A 6,000-nucleotide genomic window follows, 5' to 3' on the forward strand; every position below is an offset into this window, starting at 1 on the left:
ATCAGCACCCCATGCGATCCACGCATGGGCTGGTTGGCTGATCTGATGAAATGTCTAGGGGGTGGGGAGGTCCCAAGGACTACCTTCGACAATGACTTCTTCACCTGGTGGGATCAGCAGATCATCGCCATGGATGACTACCCCTATGCTGGGCTGGATTTCCGAGGAGATCCTGATCTAGCGTTACCACCGAACGCAGCATGGGGCGAGATTGGTAAGAATTTTTTAATTTTATGATTTTTTTGGATTTTTCAAATATAATGATGAATTTTGAAAAATATTTTTGATGAGATTCAAATGACTGATATGATGATCATGTTCCAGACATTGGGCCGGTACGACCAGATGGGTTCCTGCAGCATGGACGACGCGGCTGAGGAGCCGAACAGGCGGTTGCTGATATAGAACGAACTCTAAACAACATCCAGCGACACTTGGCGAGACTGAGCTGCTGAGTACCGATGGCTGCCATAGAGAACCTTCCTGAGGATATGCAGCGTCATGTGGTTGGCATGCCACGTGATTGGGTTCGTACTTTTCGGCGTGCGGCCAATGCGATAGTTACATACTTAGCCGCTCATCCTGAGCCGGGGCATTAGATATGCCAGACATGATTATGGGCATTTGAGTCCCAATTTTGTATATTTTTGGACACACATATGTACACTCGAGACGCTTTATGATATATATATATATATATATATATATATATATATATATATATATATATATATATATATATATATATATATATATATATATATATATATATATATATATATATACAGTTTGAATTTTTGATGCTTGATTTTATTGTGATGAATGATTGATGTGCTAGTCTAATGCCTGATTAGCGATAGAATCAGCTAACCAATTATGAGATCTTGGAATGTGCAAATAATTAATATAAGTAAATGATATTTACAACAACCTCACCCTTAAATACTGGCGATATAAAGATGGATCCCTTACCTGATAAATGTTATTTAATTGAGACACTATCAATTGAGAATCAAGATACACTACCAACGAGTCGATCCCATGAGAGATTGCCTTGGATAATAAATTGATAACGACAGTATACTCAGCCATATTGTTTGAAGCAAGACCGATGCATACGCCTCTTGATACCATCAATTGACTAGTTGGATAATAGAGTACCCAAGCTGTGGAAGCAAGATTCCGAGTGTGCTGACTAGCACCATCGGCGAACCCAAAATAGACCAAGTCATCCATCAACACCTGCCACAGCAGATCAAAAAGTGCTGATATCAAAAACTCGCGATGATATATGTACAAATATACGTAAAGTACAAAGAATTCATTGCCTAGCCAAAACTAAGCAAAGTACTTCTTTAAGTAGAACCCGTTTTGGGGCTCCGCCAGCTTGTTTCCATCAAAATCGATTAACTCATACGACCCTTTTTCTAAAACTCGTTTAATAATGAAAGGACCGTACCACATAGGCTTAAACTTGGCTGCCCCCAAGGTGTCTTTATCTTGGTCATAGACCAGGACAAGATCACCTTCAGAAAAGACTCGAGGATGGACAGATTTATCATACTGCGTTTTAACCCTTTTCTTATGAGCCTCATTCACCGCGACGGCATCTCGACGCTGCTCATCGAGATGTTCCAAGTGAAGTAGGCGCTCTTCGAGACTCGAAGTCTCTAGAAGGAGCTCAACAGCTAATTTAAGAGATGGAATTTCACATTCAACTGGAAAGATAGATTCCATCCCATAAACCAACTGAAAAGGTGTAAAAACAGTAGCCGTTTTCACAGAGGTCCGGTATGCCCAAAGAGCCAAATACAACATAACGTGCCAATTGGATCGATTTTTGTCGATTGTCCATTGGAGAATCGTCTTAAGAGTTTTATTGATTGCCTCGACATGTCCATTAGCCTGAGGATAATAAGGAGATGAATGCTCCTGCCGGAAACCTAATTTGAGAGCCAATTCAGACATCAGTTGATTCTAGAAATGTCTGCCATGATCAATGACAATCTCTCTCGGGATACCGAATCTTGAGATAACCTGATTGAAAAGAAACAATGCTGCCATGTCATTATCGTTCTTATAAGTAGGCATGGCCTCAGCCCACTTCATAAAGTAGTCTACAGCCACAATAATGTACCTGTGATTCGCCACCGAAGGCGGATTACAAGTCGTAAAATCAATACCCCACTTAGTAAAGGGACCGACGGTGACAACGGGAAAAAGAGGAGCTAGATGCGTGCGCATCTTTCGAGTAAAAATTTGACACGGGTGACAGCGTTTAACCGCTTCCACACAGTCTCTAAAGAGTGAAGGCCAAAAATAGCCGGCACATAAGATGCGTTGGGCTGTAGCAAGCCCTGATAGATGACCACCACAATCTCCACTGTGGTAGTCATTGAGAACTGACTTTGCTTCCTCTAAGGTTAAACACCGTCGAAGGATTGAATCAACCCCTTGACGGTATAATGTGTCACCAATGATAACATAGTTTTTAGCCAGGGGACGTAATTTTAGATGTTCGTCCTTGGAGAAAGTAGAGGGAAACTTCGAAGTCTGGAGATAGACAATGATATCTCCATACCAAGGGTCGAGTGAAGAGATGAGGAATAAATGTTCGTCGGGAAAACTTTCCTCTTAAACAGTATCCTCTCCACAAGGCAGCTCAGAAATCAGCTCCACGAAAACCATGGATTTCTTAGACTTTGCAGACAAGAACTCAAGATCAAATTCTTGCAAAATGACTATCCATCGATTATATTTGCCTCCAATCACTTGCCTACTGAGGACAAATTGAAATGGATTGACCACCGCTAAGACAAAACTTTTGCATAGCAGGATATAATGACGGAGCCGCTGGACAGCATGGACAGCTGCCAAGGCCAACTTCTCAACCGGAGAATAACGAAGTTCAGGACCTATTAAGCCTCGGCTCAAATAATAAATCACATGCTCGGTGAGGGCATCGTCTTCCTGAATGAGAACCATACCAATGGTTGATTCTGTTGCAACGAGATATAAAAGGAAGTCTCTACCATAATCCGGTGGACTCAAAAGCAGGGGAAGAGACTAATGCCTCTTTCAAAGCATCAAACGATCGTTGCGCAAATTCATCCCATACAAATGGAACTCCTTTCCGTAGCAAACGCATGAACCCTTTATTGATCTCGGCATAGTTTGCTATAAACCGTCTTAAGAAATTAGCCTTCCCTTGAAGACTTTGAAGTTGTCGAATCGAGAAAGGGGGAGGCAACTGAAGTATTGCCTCAACCTTGAAGGGATCAACCCGAATCCCTTCATTGGACACAATGAACCCTAACAACCGACCAGACGTAACCGCAAAAATGCATTTGTTGGGATTCAACCGGATTTTATAAAAATGACATCGCTCAAAAACCATTCGAAGATGACTAGGGTGATCAGTTCTTTTTCGAGAACGAGCAGCGAGATCATCCAAGTATGCCTCAATGACATGTTTGATGTTGTGGAAATCATATGACATGGCCCGCTGAAAAGTGGCTCCAGCATTTTTAAGACCAAAAGGCATCTTCCTATATGCAAAGGTACCCCAGGGACATATAAAGGTTGTCTTATGTTGATCTTTAGGATGGATAGAAATTTGATTATAACCCGAAAAACCATCCATGAAGGAAAAAATCTCATTACCCGCACACTCGTCGATAATTTGATCAATGAATGGCGTGGGGTAATTATCTTTTGGACAAGAGTTGTTTAAGTCCCTAAAATCGATGCATACTCGGATTGTTCCTTGCTTTTTATCCACATGGATTGGATTAGAAACCCAATCAGTAAGAGGAACAGGGTATATGAAACCCGCCTTTAGCAGCTTCTCAACTTCAGCTTTGATAGCTACTGCTTTCCTAGGGTTAACCGGCCGAAGCCTTTGACGAACCAGTTTGGCGTTCTCATACATCTTGATCTCATGTTGAACTATAGAAGGATCAATGCCAGGCATTTCCTCATAAGACCAAGCAAATACATCTCGAAATTCCTTAAATAGGTCGATGTAAATTTGAATTTCTTCAGGGGAACATTCGATTCCGATGAAGAGATTCTCGATTATGTTAGGGTCCCTAGAGATGTTTATAGGTATCGTTTTTGAAATCATCGACATATTACCTTCGGCACGAATGTGTGCTGGAGCCAAAGGATTTGACACCGTACAAACATCACTAGTACAGAGCTCGGAGAATCTAGATTCTACTTCCTGCAATGGAGGAAGAAAGTATGAACGATGGTGTAAGTCTTCCCAAGGTCGATCTATACCCATCATTGCTTCGAGGATTGCTTCTTCAGAAGGTAAAACTGAATCTAAGCAATCCAAGGTAGAGGTAGAATCAAGGCTCCAAGCCGGGGCCACATCACCATCTAACTCCTCTTCAGAAAAAGGAGCAGAGTGGTTGTCTGCAGAGTCTACGATAGACTGATATCTAAGCTCAGCTGCAGATATAGGGAATGCCATTCCATTTACTTGTCCTTCAACTAATGTGGTCGTAGGTGAAGGCAAGGTCCAAGGGTCTGAAAAATAACGAGTTCGAAAGAACGCTTCTCGAGGAGACTCCTTAGATGATGAAATGGCATTGATTTTAGCGAAAAGAGAGGGAAGATCAAAGGTACCCATCAATGAGGAATAAATTCCCACTCCTAAATTCTCAGTAGGCGGGCGAGGGTTATCCACTAAAGGAACAGTAGAGTCATAGCTTGCTTGAGGATCAACCAGACAATAATCCATTTGATCAACCTTAACAATTTTCCCCTCATGAGGAAAGCAAATGACACAAAACAGAGTCGAAACAATGGCGTCCATTTCGTATACCCAGTTCCTTCCTAATAGGAGATTATAGTCTAGGTTAGCAGCTATGACTTAGACTTCAATATTGACGACCTTCCCCCCAACACATATAGGAAAGGCCGGGATAATCCCATGTGGCTTATGAGAATGACCATCAAATGCAGTCAAGACGGTGGGTGAAGGAACAACCGAAGGTGATCCAATAGCCTTCCAGCATGACATCGACATGACGCACGTGGAAGCTCCTTCATCTATAACGGTACGAAAAATGTTGATTTTCCGGTATGTAGACTTTATTTGGAAAGCCATATGATGAGGGAGTCGCTTTTTGACATTTAACATGTCAAAAGTGAGCACTAAAGAGTTAGTTGGATCGACTGCTCCAGTCTCGGAAAGTAAATCACTTCGCTGAGCCGAACACGACTGGAGAACCTCTAAAGCAGACATGGTGCATGGAATCTGAGCCAGATCCTCCACAATGGAGTAATTCTGGGCGGCCCTGGCATTAGGATTAATAGTCACGCGTTTAGCGGAACCTTTCGGTATCCGTGGTATAGTCTCAATAGGGGGTTGCTCAATATGAAGGTCGGTATTTCCGGGAACAGTCTTGTCCTTGGAAGTTTCGGCTTCACCATAATCACGTGACTAAGTAGTCACATGGACGTTAGAACCCATCATGAAAACATTTGATGATTTTTCCCCTTCCTGGTTGCCCCCTGCGGAGGTACCAGGATTTGAACTCGCGCCAGCAAGAAGTTGCTGCCCTTGGGGAAAAGGGTTTGTTAACACAACCTGAGAACTAGAAGTCCCTTGCTGTCCTAACAAGCACTGAGCATCTTCAATCTTAGCGCAAAGATGAGTTAAATGGTCTCCATTGCACAACTTGAATGGAAACTTGACTTTCTTTCTAGACTCATTTCTACCACCACCAGCATTGTTGTCGGATTTATTTGCATCAGGCTTCCCATCCTGGTTCTTTTTCTTACCTTGTCCTTTCTTTTTTCCATTGGAATTTTTATTTCCTTTGGGGTTATCGGATTGGATGGCATTAATTGAAGAAGTTTGGGAAGCCGGGGGATTATACAATGTGACTTGGTTGTTAGAAGCAGTTTGTAAGGACAATTGTTGCAATTGGTTCAACAAGTTCACGGTAGTTGTGTCTACCGACCCAATGATACCATCCACGTGGG

This window comes from Pinus tabuliformis, chromosome 2_2 (genome assembly GCF_031772625.1).
Source record: "Pinus tabuliformis cultivar Carrire ecotype Pingquan chromosome 2_2, CPIR1, whole genome shotgun sequence".
NCBI lineage: Eukaryota > Viridiplantae > Streptophyta > Pinopsida > Pinales > Pinaceae > Pinus > Pinus tabuliformis.